Raw genomic sequence first — 15,412 nt, 5'->3', positions numbered from 1 at the left:
TGGCATTACTTATTTAAAAAACTAGTCTTTCTGCATTGTAGGCTTTTGGTTCCTTTCTCAAAGATTAGTTGGCTGGGCAGGCATGGTGGCACAAGCCTGTTGTTCCAGTGATTTGGGAGGCTGAGTCAGGAGGATCACACTTTCAAGGCAAGTCTTGGCAACTTAGCAAGTCCCTAATACAAAGGGTTGGGGGTGTGGCTCTGTGGTTAAGTGTCCCTGGGTTTAATTCTCAATACCAGATAGATAGTTAGGTAGGTAGGTAGGTAGGTAGATAGATAGATAGATAGGCTATAAACAAAACCTGATGTCCAATTTGTGACTTTCTTAGAGAGTTTCTTGGACTTTCTGATTTTAGAATACAGATATTAATGTTACATAGAATTTGTGTTTTTTTTTTTTTGTATCTCAGCACCAAAATGAACCATTTCAAATTCTGCTTAACAATGTCTTTTTTTTTTCTTTAGGGTGCTGTTCCAGGAACAATGTAGCACACAGTTGTTCAGTTGTTTTATTCTCACTCCATTGCTTCTTAACTCCAAGAGTTTAACAGTCATGTTGAAAATACACTCTAGATTTAGTGCTAGCATAGACATTTGGGGGACATTCAAGACCCAAACAAAATCCAAACTAAATCTAGGGTGATAGCACTCTATGAGGCATCTGGTACTAGACCTGAGGTCTGAAATTCTGGATGATGCCCTGTCAAATGTACTAGGTGCTTTCATTAATGAAACAGTCAGTTAAATAATAGGTGATTCTTAATTTTCAGACTCTTGGCCTCTAAGAATCAGGAAGTCAAGGTTTTTAGTACTCTCAGAATATCCACTTTCACCACATTCTCTTGGTCAAAGCAGCCACAAGATCAACCCTGATTCAAGGAGGGTGGGGTGGGCAATAAGCTCCACATCTGATGTGGAGAACAACAGATGGCAGTGGAGGCATTTTTGAAGGCTTTCTTTGGGGGAATACCTACCACACTAAGCTCCTAATCGGGCCTCAGTTGCTTTGAGAGTTCTAAGAATAGAGAATTCTCTGAATTTGGGTGACAGAAATAGTCTCCAAAAATCATCAAGGGTTATTTTCTGATTCATAATGACTGAGTATAGATAGCAGGAATGGGGGGTGGGTAGAGAATTATCAGATTCTCTGTAATAAGAGTAGTATATGCAAAAATGTATAGGTGGGAGAATAATATCATTGGTGTAATAATTATAATAATGAAACTTTGACTAATAGTTATAAGAGCTTGTGTTGCTACTTTCAAATAATGTATAAAGAAGTAAAGAAAATACATAGAAAGTAGATGTTTCTAAAGCCTGATGCAATGCTAAACCAGCAACATTATCTTTAACAATAGTGAAGTCAGTAGATCTTTAAAATTGTACCATAATGAATTTAGAAATAAGATTATAAAATTGATTTGGGAGAATTTTCTATTGGCTCTCATCAGATTTGAGATTTTTTTTCTCATAGTTGAACATTGATAGATCAATGTAGCTTATTTCTATATCAGAAAAATAAAAAAAGATAGACATAGATTTGATTTGACTTGCTTCCTAGATAATTAAGCTTGGTAGAATGCAGGTTCATGGCAACTGAGATCATGTACACCAGCACTGAGGTGACACCTAACAGCTTAGAGAGTTACAATAAGTATTTTTTTGTGAACAAGTCTTGACCTTTTGATGGATAAGTGTAGTATAAAATAAAAAATAAAATCTAGAATCAGATCTGAATAGAGCAAACCATTACAACTTCCTCTACTTTCAAATTTAACAACTACAGATATACAATAATAAATAATTTCATTTATTCTGTTTGTACCTTTCTTGATTATTTGCTATATGAATAACTTGATATAAGGAAATCCATTGAAATATAACTGCTATAGTATTGAAAGTTCTTTATTAGGCTGGAAGTTTCTGTTAAGTCTACGCATTGGCATTTTTGTGCTCTAGATAAATAAAATTTCTTTTTTTAGAAGACACTCCTAGTTATCTGTAGAAGTGAGTATTCCCACTCACTTCCCAAGTTGTCTTTACTCCACAAATTCTTCAGCTATTAATTCTATTAATTTTATTCCAAAGCTTTTTATAACATTCATTCAACTAATATTTACTGGGTTCCATCAATGAGCCAGTTTTTATTTGGCTGAGTTTAGGGTTCAGAGTAAATGAGTAAATTAATGAATGAATGAAAATACAAATGTGGTACTAGAGAGAAAGGATTTTCACAATCTGTTAGTCTTCGTCCGTGGTGCATAGCTGAAAAAAATATGCTTTCCTAGTACCTTTCATAACTCAGATTAAAGCTTGGGACCTAGATGGAAAAAATGTGCAAGATAGCTTATTGTCTTCCTGGATTGGAATGGGCATCTTAAGATAAACATGTTCCTGGCTTGTTATTCCTGCTCTTTCTAGTGTTGTACTGTTTAAGGGGACACACCTAGTAAAAAAAATTACATTGCGGCATTAATTTCAGCAGCCTTTCTTGTCATTCTAGTCATTAATATTTAGAGGTAGCAACTCAGGGATAGGGCTGACAGTGCAGGAGCTAGGGGTAGCCAGGAAAAGAGAATCAGAGCAAATGCTGCAGCTGAAGTCCTGGAACCGGAACTGGGCATTTCTTAGAAATACACATTTGTCAGAATTTCTGTGGCTAAGTTTGTCACACAAATAACTTTTTTAAGCTGTATTATTATAATACTTGAATTTTCCCTAGGGACAAACCAAAGGTCACATAATACTTTTCCTTAATCACTGGATTTGGCAACAGAATAGTGTTCTGTGTGGTGAATAACGTGCCTTTGGTTGATAAAAGAGATGAGCATGCAGAAGTGTCTTGTACTGTTGGTGGCAGTACAGTACTCCAGCATGGAGAGTGGTAGGTGCTTTGTTTCACACTTGACATCCAGCATGTGATAAATTTATCCTATGTACACAGTTCAGCCTGTGTATATACATATTTAGGTAAGGATGATGTTCTGTTTTTGTAGGTGAACAACTCATAGCATATTAATTAAATCATTAATTAAATTTTAATTTATTTTTAGATTCTTGGACTTAGTAATAGAGCTAGAATAAAATAATGTAGTGTTTTTCCCCTAGTGGTGTAGGGAGACTTTGGGGGGGATGCATATTGGGGAGAAGAGCCCTTTGACACAGACCCCTATTTTCAAAGGGCATCAAATTTATTATACTGCTGTTTTCCAACTGGAGTTGTATAGATGGCTACAGAAATACAACTTAAGGAAAAGTGTGGATTTTTTAAATGAAAATGTGTATCCTCTAATATATTTAGCAGCTTACCTACTCCCCAACATCCCATTATAAAAGAAAAAGTTGAGCTAGTCACTATAGAATTGAGTTGGATTTGTGTTTCTGCTGTTTAAAAACTTAATGCTATATCTTGGAAACATGTAGTAGCAGGTAGGTGGTATCACTAATTAATTTTCAAGATGTGGTTCTGAAATAAGCTATACTTTTGTACTTCATATGTGTGGAAAGAGAAGAAGCTGTTTTTGCAGCATTGCTAAACTCAGATTACAAAAGGCCATAGTTAAGTACCTTGCTAGATGTTTTAGCTAGAGTGAGTCTGTTGTACCACATTGGGCTTTTAAGGGCTTTTCTCAAAAACACTCAAAACTCTTAAGAAATGTACTTTCAAACCATGTTTTGGCTTGTTTTGCATAAGTAAACCACATGCTAATACACCACTTACTTTGAGAACACTGTCCAAACATCACAAAGTCTGTTCCAAAGTCCAGACAATTTCCAGTCCCTCTTGTCAAAGAGCAAATAACAACAAAAGACTTATTCCAAATACAAGTCAACCAGAACGTTGGAGAACCTTCAGAGTAACTTGCTTTGCACAACAACTAGAGGGAAATTTTGTGAATAACTCACAGTGGGGAGCACATAACCCCATAATACTCAGAACATATTTCCCAAGTTACACATGATGACAAGGTAAACATTTGCTTAAGAACTCCTTCAAAAGGGGAACTGGTATAAAATTACCAGAGGATGTTCTCCCATCTTTAAAAATCCAAATTAGCTACAGCTTGACTCTACCTAGTGCCCTTGGGGTCTGAGTGCTACAAATTATCTTATCCTTTGGTTTTAAGAAAACAAGCTTAGCTTTTCAACCAACACATCTAATTGTTGACCTGGTACAATGAAGGTAGGAGTGAGTTTACATAGATGATAATTGAGATTTCTGATTATTTTGTGTTTTTTGCAACTCAAGCACCTTTCAATTGGCTCCCAGTGACTCCCTGCACTGATGCAATCATGTACATTCATTTGCTAATTTTCTGCTGAAGAATATGATGGATCACTTGTGGAGTTTTCCAGTATGGATGCAATTCCCAGATAAATATTGTATAGTACCATAAAACCATGGCACAGCACCTCCATTTTAGTAGTTTTACACTTGGCTATAACCCCACATATAATAGCTATTAAAGTTAAAATGTCCCTAGAGTTTCTTTCTAGTATAACCTTTATTTCAGCCATTGTAGATAGCAACAAATCAAAACACAATGTACTGCCCTTTAACACTTCATCCCTGAATAAGGTAAAGGTATGATGGTGAGATATTTTATCATACTGCTTCAGGACTCATTCTTGCTGTGATATATTGCCCAGAGCACATTGGGTACATAAAACAGGGAATTTAATTAATCTTGTATCGTGGGTATGAATCTAAAGTCCAGAGGAGGAGGATAAAGGCGGTGTTCATAGAATATTTATATGACAATCTGAAAACATTCCTGATAACCATAGCAGCACTCTTTAGAAAAAGAAAATTTTACTTTATATTCTTTATGGAGAAAGGTCATGTATAAATAAGTCTGAATAAAGAAGAAGCATTTCACTCTAAATGAAAATGCATTGTATGAATATAGAAATTCAAAGAATTTAACCTTATATTACATGTAGAAGAAATAAACTTTTAATTTTTCTACATTATATGGTTATGTCTTAGTCAACATTTTTATTTTTCTTTATTGCTTGCTTTTTTTTTTTTTTTTTTTTTTTTTTTGCAGATAAACAATTGACACGTCAGTATCTGGTGTTCTTATACCAGTTACAAAACTGTTCTTATTTATTGAGATTTAAAAAGTTTTTAAAAGTTAATGTTTAAAAACAAATCAGTTATGTTAACAAATCCACTCAACAGCAGAGGTGCAACATAAGTCTTGTACTACATCCTTTCTGTGAGGTACCTATACTATACAGGTAAGAGTTTCTGTTGCCAAGGAACCCAAGTGCATGAAACTTATAATGGAAATTTCCATAATCTCAGGAAATAATTTTTTCTTTTATTGAAAAATTATATGATTAAATTTTAAATTATGAGGTGGAGCTATCTTTTTCTTCTTAAAAGGTGTTCCTTCATGGAAAATGATTAAATTTCTTAGAAGAACACTAGAGGAATTCTTACTATTCTTGAGCATGAAGCTAACATTTTATATGCTTTGAGAATAAAGGAAAGATTTTGACTTCCAGTGCTGTTAGACTGGCCTGTTAGATGAATGTAATGTCTTAATTTTCATTATATTACTAACTAACCCTCTCCTTCTCCAGAAGCCTACACTGGTTTATTCTAACCAATGTATTTGAATTCCATCCAATATTTTACTAATATTTATTAGTACCAAGCTTAGTATTGTTGTATACGTCAAATTTGTTGCAAATAGTTTCCAGTTGTACAAATACAATATTTATGTGTAATTGGTAAACTCAATGCTGTCATTTAATGAGATGACATGCTCATATAATTGCCTAGGCTATCAGTTCTGGAGAGAGAAAAATTTTATAAAAGTATAATTCAATGAAAATTCAATGAAAACTATAATCTTTGACAGTTATAAAGGGCATTTTTCCAAAACTGTTTCACTTTGCTGTAATAATTTATGTTCATTTCTTTTTATAAAGTCCCTATAAATTGTCCAAAATTTTGAGGTATTTAAATATTTCAATCAAGGCTTAGCAGCTGATGAACTGAACCTAGTTTCATTATCAGTTCAAAATGACCCTCTGTCCAGATTGAGTTCATGAATTGTGCCACCAACCCCTAAAGATTGTAATTGAAATGACTCAAGAACAGAGATCAGAAGGTGATTTAAGCTCAGGTTAAAGAGAGAAGGAGCAAAAGTCCAACCTGAAGCTGGAATAAGGCTGTCATAGAACTGAAGTACTTTCTTCCAGATTAACTGATCTATCCTGATATTATGAATTTAGCTGACAGTATTGAGACCTTTTATTCTGTGTTCTTAAAACAAAGCAACACTATGTGAATATGAAGAATTCCGAATTGTGTTGTTGTTCTTTAGAAATGATATTATTTCAAGGTGTAGGAAACATTCCAGTGGAAGAACTATTTAGGTAGTAAAATTAATTTGTTAAATATTTCTTAGCATGAATGCAGTAAAATTCTTGTTAACAGTTTCATTTGTCAAATTGCCTAACATTTTTAAACTTCTATTCTAATTTCTGATTCTGAAAGTAATCATAAATTAACACAGTATTTGTAATATGTACATGGAGTACCTGAAGAAGATTTTGGAATATTTAGAATTTATATTTCACTTCAGTTTTTACTTGTGTAGGTATGAATGAACTATACCTAAAACATGATATGTTGATAATTAGATGGACAGTGAATGTTAGAATTACTAATATTTTTGTTAAATAGTTAATATATTCATCAAATTTTCAAAAAATATAAAAATTAAGCATTATTTAAATTATATTTAAAATTATATATACATTACAATTTGTTTATTACCCTTAATTTCCAATAATAAATTTTGAATATATTATAAGAAAATCTTTTTGAAGCCTGGCATGGTGGTACATGCCTATAATCCCAGAAACTAAGGAGCTGAGGAAGAAGGATTGCAAATTCAAGGCTAGCCTCTGCAATTTAGTGAGACCCTATCTTAAAAAACAAAAGGACTGGGGATGTAGCTTGGTGGTATAGGGCCTTGGGGATAATAACCAGTACCATATAAAAAAAGTGTTTTTAAAAATATATTCATAATTTATATGTATTTATGATTATTTTTTATTTTAAATTCTTAAATTATTGTTTTTTATAACAGACTGAAAATCTTAATAGCAATGTAATAAGTGATTTTGCTAAAATGACGATAAAAATGATAATGTTTAAAAAATAATTTATGGATATATAGGTCTTTAATCTTCAGTCCATCAATAGACCATTTATACCAGTATATTAACTTATTAAAGTTAGTTGTTTCTAATATTTTGCTTTCAGTCAAATATGGAAAAGCACAGCTCTACACATTTTATCTTTCTGTTGTGAAATTATATTTGTCAAACTAGGAAAAGAGAATATATTTCACTTGAAAGTTGTCTCTATTTGTAACATTTAAATATATAGAATATGTTGACCTTCATTTGTATTCTTACTCTAGGATTCACAAATATTAGGGTTCACCGGGATGGATGGTTAGTAGATAATAAGCTTTACAATATTTCCGACATTTATTTTACTCAAATTATTACTAAGTTGAAATGATTAAAGCAAAATTATTTCAAAAGCTGACTTGAGTTTTTTGATGGCTACCTTGCAGACTACCATCTCTGTAGGCTTCTTGTTTGGCAAAAACTGTTAGAGTTGTCAAAGGGTTATTATTGGTGCAAAAACTGCATCCATCTTTGCCCCCCCCATCTCCCTACTTCTAATCTTTTCTTTTGACTGTCCTTCCAAAGCCCTATTGAGTGCTTAGCTCTGGGGTCTTTTCGTTTGATTTGCCCTTTTTATTGGTGATGTCTGAGTAGTTGGCAGAATTTTATATTCGGTGTTTTATCAAACTGCTGCATTTGATACAACCTAGTACATGCTCCTCCACCTTCCTGTTCCATCCTCTCTAGTCCCCAGGAATCATTGTACCCACGACCTGGCTTCCTGCTTCTTTCTTGACCCCACTCAGAATATTCATGCAAGTGCCCACCCTTAAAATAGATTAGAACTTCTGTGGTTCTCTATCCTGCTCAGGGATCTTCCTTATCTAAAAAGAGAATCTGATTATTTGACATTTAGTTGTCTAAGGATTTAGATAAAGATTTAAAATTAGTAGTAGTATCAATATAATTATGATTCTATATTCATTCTAGATTTTCCACAACTAACATGATTGATTTTACAGGTTTTAAAGTTTTTGTTTCTGACCGCAGGCATAATACATATTAATTACAGATTATTTAGAAAATCAAAATAGCACTTAATATTTCCAGGTGCATTCCACGTCCCTTCTATATATTCATTGTTTTAATTGATTTTCCCAAAGGGTCTTTAAAATAAATGTTATTAATACCACCATTTCACAAATAAGACACAGAGATCTTGAATAACAGGTGAACTGAGGCTTGATCTCAGGAGGCATAACTTCAAAGTATGTGATTTTTTTAAATGTACTTTTTTCTTTATAAATAAAATTCAACCCCTATAATACATACATTATAGGTAATTTACAATTTATAGGTAATAATGTAGTGTGTATATTTTCAAGTATTTTTATTTTTATACAAATTTTCAAGTAGAATGTATCATTTTATATGTACATTTGTTTATTCAGACCAATGTTTGTGGATATTTGTTATTTCTTTATGTAAATTTTTTAGTACTGGGGATTAAATGTAGGAGTCATTAACCACTGAGCTATTTCTCCAGCCCTTCTTTTAAAATATTTTGAGATGGGGTCTTGCCAAGTTGCTTAGGGTCTTGTTATGTTGCTGAGACTATCTGAACTTGCCTGTCTCCTGCCCCAGCCTGCTGAGCTGCTAGAATTAGAGATGTGTGCCACTGTACCTGTATTTTTTAACTATCTTTTATATAAATTCCACTGTGATTAGAAATATAGCAGGGAAAAAAGTGAAATAATGTATTGAATCCTGCATTTGGAAAATTATAATGTGAAGTAGAGATAATAGTGTAAGGCAGTTGCAAGTGCCATGAAAAATAGAAATGATGCACAAGAAAGGAAATATAAATCATATTATATTATTGCTTCTGTAGTGAATAATATTCACATATAATATAATAAAATTATTTTTTTCAACTTTTAGAATCATGTTACAGGCAAGGCAAGATATATTTAAACTTAAAAAAAGTTTCTAACCTTGACAAGTTTATTTGACAGATTTTTGAGGTAGAGGAAGAAGAGAGGTGAGCAGTAGTTTAGGGGAGATAATTTGTTATAATGTCAGAATGTAAGACATACTATCTTTTTGTTGATGAAACAAGAAATAAATGAAGAAGTATATTACCTAAAGTTTACTTAAGAACTAAATATTGCTAATTCAGTTTGTCAAAGAGAAGAGATTAGAGTTCTGTAAGTAAGCTAAATACTTTTATAACCAGTTGGTAATGCCTAAAATTCATAAATAGCAATATAAATGCATCCTTCTGAAATATAAAATTTTGTTAAAGGTAAAAGTGACTGCTTCTGGAATTGAGATTCAGGATTAGAAGCAATTATTTATCATTTTAAACTGGTACAATTTGTTTTTAAATATGCACATGATCTACATTAAATCCAATCATTTTTGTTTAGCCTTGTATCATTCAAGAACTCAAATTCAATTGATATGGTCAGATGGAAAACAAAGGTCATCTTCTTCTTTAATCAGTCTGTTTCATTGTCTCTTAGTTATAAAACAAACTCCCCATGATTATCAATGGAAAGAAAATCTTTGTGATGGGATTGTTGTTAATATGCTGCTATGTCCCATTCTTTCCCCAAACTAACAGTGGCTGAGCTGTCAGCAAAATGCCCTGTTAAACATGTGAGAACTATTTGATTATGCCAGGATCATGAGTTCCATTAGTCAGTTTCCACTGCTCTTTGGATTCATTATTAGCATTTTTCTGTATATTGTGTTTTCTCCATTCATATGGGTTTATGTTATACGAATAGGGACATATTAGGGTTTATTTCTTTAAAGAGATGAAACTGTTAGTGTACACTAGAGAAATAATTTCCAAATTGACTCACATTTCCTTTTGCTTTTGAATAGTTATTCTTCACTTAATACTCTTTTTTTTTCTTTTTCTAGTCACTTTCTTCCAGGTAGGTATTAGGAGCACAAAGATGAATAAAACATGGCCTTGATACTAGGAGAATTCATAGTATGGTTATAGTAATTGTAGTCCATCTTGATAAGTACTATGGTTGGTTATCAAAATAGCATAGGAATGTAAAGGTGGGAAGCAACATAATTAAAATGACATTCTGCACTTTAATAAAGCAGGCTTTTTGGAATTTCATCTATGCAGTAATACCATTAAACATGATCATTAATCTTAAATGATTACTAATAATTTGCTACATGTAAATTACATTTTTAAATGATTTTTATTTATTTAGAGATGAGCTACGGTAAGTAACTTAGTGTTTAATGAAAATAAATCTAGAGTATAAATCTTTCATATTGGCTACATGTTAACTAAATTAATGAGATGAATATTTTAGTTTTTTTTCTTTATAAATAGATTTCAATCCTTTCTACTTTTTACTGAAAAATTTTTATGATCTCCATTTTTTTTGGTTATATTTTCTCCCAGTTATCTTTATCATAGTCTGTTTGGCTGTTTTGTTGAATATAAAATCCTTGGATCCAGTCCAAGTCAGATTCTGGCTATTTATCCCCACCTCCCCCACCCCGCCCCCACTCCCACCCCCAAATAAATCACAGGGAAAATGGAAAAATTTAAACTCTGGAATATGAAAAAGTAGTTTGATGATCAAATAAATATAAATTTTGTGTTTTATATCTGGAGTACCTTGATTTTGAAAATTCTATGGAAATGTTACAGAGGCAGTAGCTTTTTGAAAAAAATCTTACTTTTCTAATTAAAATTTTAAAAGACTATCAGAATAACTTTGCCATAGTCACTATATAATAATATTCTTAGACTTTTCAAAGGTGATTAGTATTCTTATTCTTTTCTGAATTAGTGTCTGAAGACAGAAAGCAAACATGAACTGCATCTTAGAATTTTAAGCATAATAGGATTATTGTATGGACAGATGCAAAGAAAACATGAATTAGGTCAGAATAATTATTTATTCAACCCAGGAATTCATTGTCTAACAACCAATCTAAACTAAGAACCAAAAAGTTTCTAACTTCTGAGTATTTCTGTGTTCACATAAACTGCTCTGGAGCTGTCAATTATTAATATAAGCCCTTGTAAAAATGTCTAGGTTGGTTTCCAAATCAGAGGGTAGGCTTGGTCTAGAATAATAGTATGTAATTCAGAGGGGTCCGCAAAACTGCCTGTGTCTGCTTTTGTAAGTACCAAGTGTGTGTCTCCCTTTCTACTCCAATGTAAGCCTGAATTCTGGACATAAAATATATTAGCAGGAACCCTACTGACCTAGTAAGCAGAACTGAGTGTAAATGATATTTATGACCCTGTAGACTACTTGGCTGAATTCACTTTGAAAGACAGTTGCATTCTGCTTACACTGCAGTGTTTCACAATCAACAGTAGCATGTACGCATACATGTGCAAGTGTGCACACACATGGATGCTTCACCAAGCCAAAAGGAAAATGTAACTCACTAAGGTAAGAAATGTTTAAAGGAAGGTGACTAAACTGAGACTTCATTCAACTGTTTATTTGTCATAAAACTATCCATGGGCTAACATATAAGCATAAGCATCAAGTGAATGACAGTTGTTTTATTGTGTTTTCAACGATTTTAGTTGTATCTTAAAAAATACCAGATGCTGTCCTCATGATGCCAAACATATGGTTTTTGGCCATGTTCTTGTGATCTGCAGTAGATTGCTATAATGTACAGGGAAGGGTAAAAAAGCGATTTACAGATAGCCCTGGCCTGAGTTCTTCACAGCTGCATCTAATTTCACTGAACCCATGGTCTCTTCCCTTCAGCACCTTTTATTTTATCAAATGCCACATATTATTTTTTGAAGTGGTTCTTGTTGTCGTAGTGAATACCACAGATGGATAACATATAGGACATTTGGTTGTCTGTTTTCTGATGAAGGTCAGGACCTACTGTTGTTCATGTTTGGGTGGAGAACATTATTTTAAGGGACTGCCCAAGAAAACTAATGAGTTTCAGCTGAGAGATAATGTATAAGACATTGCTCACTTGGTTGACCTGCTTCGAGCCCATTATAGTCATTTGGATTTTTAGGTACTAATATGGTGCCTCCCAAGTGTGCCTTTTTTTTTGAAAAAAAAAAAGATGAAAAAGGTAAGAAAGATAATGAATAATTGCTAATAATTACACAATTGCATTGAAATTGCCTATTTGCTTTTCCACCTCTATTACTAGATCTTTTTTTTTTTAGAATTTTAAGTTTTCCCATCCAAAATAGCTATATTTGCATTATTAAAAACAACAGTATTACATTTTTATAATAAAGAGTTTTAATCCTAGTTGTACATATTAATGACTTGGTCTCTCCTTGAGAGACTTTGATTTAATTAGTTTTGTAGTGATTTCAGTATGCACCCAGTGAATAAATTCATTCCCCTCCCCCCCTCTCTCTTTGTGTGTGTGTGTCTTAATTGATGACATGACTTTTTTTGTTCTGATTAGTTATACATGACAGTAGAATACATTTGACACATCTTACATACATGGAATAAAACTTCCCATTCTCTTGTTGTACATGTTGTTTAATCATATATGTACAAAGGGTAACAATGTATGATTCATTCTATTACGTTTCCTACCCCCATATCTGCTCCTCCCTTTACCAGAGTAATTATATTTTTTTCTAGCCCCACTCCCTTATTGTGAATTAGCATCTGCATATCAGAGAAAACACCTGGCCTTTTGTTTTGGGGGGATTGTTTTATTTCACTTTGCATGATATTCTTCAGCTCCATTCATTTACCTGTAAATGCCATGATTTCATTCTTCTTTAAGGTTGAGTAATATTCCATTGTGTATATATGCCACGTTCTCTTTATCCATTCATCTGTTGAAGGACATCTAAATTGGTTCCATAGTTTGGCTATTGTGAATTGAGCTGCTAGATTTTAAATTTCTTGAGAGTAGAAAATTCATTTTGTTCAATATCCAAAAGTTGGTGCATAACCCATGGGCTGGCACATAATGGGGAATTAGATATCTGTTGAAAGAAGAGATGGGAAAACTAATTATCAAAGAGTTTCCATAGATTTGATGATTATTCAGGAAGTGAATGAGTAGTCTATGATAAATTTGTAGATCTCTTTGTTGTGTTTTGAAAAATCTATTTCTTTTATCTATACCATAGGTTTTAAGAACCAAGTTTGGAACTCAAAGCCACACATTATATTTTTGACTGTGACTATATTTTAAATGTGAGAGAAATTTCATTGGGTAAGAGACCAGTAATTATGTAAAATGTAGTTAAGATGTCTAAATTCTATTTCTATAACATATATTACATAATTAATTTACATAAATACCTACATTATAAATTTGGAAGATAAAACTTACACAGTTTAAACAATGTTTCCCCAATTAATTTTTTTTCTATTGCATACAGGCTTTCAAGTAAAATGCTACTGCCACAAATTCAATTTATCACTGGACACATAACTGGCCTTTCCTCACATAGTTGATTCCTGTTTAAGAATTCATAGGGAAGGACAACATGTAATTCTTGCATAAGACAGAAAGATAGGTTTCCATCTTGATTCATCACTCTTCTTCACAATCTATATTTAATAAATCGCCAAACTCTAATTATATGTCAAATCTGTCATTTTCTCCATCTATACTGCAGCCTATTTAAAACCATGACAATAGTATCTCTTTCATGACTCCTGAAATAGCTTCTTAACTGGAGTCCCCCCATCTATTCCTGCCTTTTTATGGCCCATTATCACAAAGCAGCTAGATTTTTCTTATACAAATAAATACATGGTCATGTCACACTAATGCACAAAACCCTTCAAGGTTTCCCACTGCTTGTGATCTGTTTTCCTCTACATGATCAAACTCAACTCACTATGTTCATTCTCACCCTTCACCTTAATAACATTGGCCTTGTTTCATTTCTTCAAACTTGCCATGCCTCTTCTCAATTCACCCTGATCCCATGCTGCTTCTTTTTACCTGGTGTGCTCTTACCCTCATTTATCTCAGTGATCCCCATACCTGCAGAGCTGATCTCAGAAGTCACTTTCTCAAGACCTTCTTTGGTGATTCATCAAACTAGGTCTTGTTCTTTATATGCCTGTTTGGTCTTCTACACCTGTGACTGTGCATTCCTTTTTTTTTTTTTCTTCTTTTTCTGCTAGTCCTAGCTTATTGTGCAGATATAACTATTAATAGTGCTTTTTTGTGCTCAACAATTTTAATACTTGATGGAAAATTATATGCTTTTCCTGCTTTTTTTCCTCCCTTATTTTACATACAGAATAGCAATTTTAAAAACATGTAGTTAACTTTAAAATGTCTATCCTACTTAAATTTAAGCTTCATAAGACAACTGTGTCTGTCTTGTTCGTGGGTATCTTGATCTCTAGTGTAGTGCCAAGTGCTTTCTAAGTGCCAAATAAATATTTTTGAAGAACTATTAATGAATTGGGTATTACTCTCGATTAAATATCAAATGATAAATGAGAAAAATCAGTTGGTACTGATGACACAAGAGTAGAGTAGAAGATAGTACATAATGTTTTACAAGGTGCTGACAGAATAATTATAAATTCTTGTTGTTTTATGGTGCTGGGGTTGAATTCAGGAGCTTATGCATTCTGGGCATGTGCTCTACCACAGAGTTACATCTTCAGTCTCCAATTATATGTTTTAGCTTTGGTTTTACATAGAAAATCTACTTTGAGATTTGTGTTTTTGTGAATATTAACATGATCATCTTAGACCTATGATTATTTTCTAACCCTTAACAATTTTTATTTATCAATAAAGTTGTTAAAACTATTATAATAGGGCTTTCATAAGATTTTTCATGCTTGAAGTGTATGGAATTTAATTCATAAGGTATAAAATTAATAAATCCTAGTTTAATCAATTTTGAACAATTAATCATCATTCTGATCCTGATTAACATTTCAGTCATGTCAAGAAGTTTCCTGATGGTCCTTTTTGTTGTCAATATCCCCTATTCTTTTCTGATTTCTGTCAACACAGATGAATTTTATCTATTCTTAAAACTCATATAAGTAGAATGATACAGTATTAACATTTCTGGTTTCTTTGGCTCAAAATAATGTTCACTGTTTAATTCACATGGTTGTGTATATCAGTAGTTCTTTCTTGTTTATTGCTGAGTAGGAAACTACAGCTTTTCCATTTTAATGTTGAAAGACATTTGGGTTGTTTCCAGTTTGAAGCTTTTGTAAATAAAACTGTTATGAACATTCTTGAAAGAGTCTTTT

This window comes from Urocitellus parryii, chromosome 8, assembly GCF_045843805.1.
Source record: "Urocitellus parryii isolate mUroPar1 chromosome 8, mUroPar1.hap1, whole genome shotgun sequence".
NCBI lineage: Eukaryota > Metazoa > Chordata > Mammalia > Rodentia > Sciuridae > Urocitellus > Urocitellus parryii.
This window is presented reverse-complemented; position numbering follows the sequence as displayed.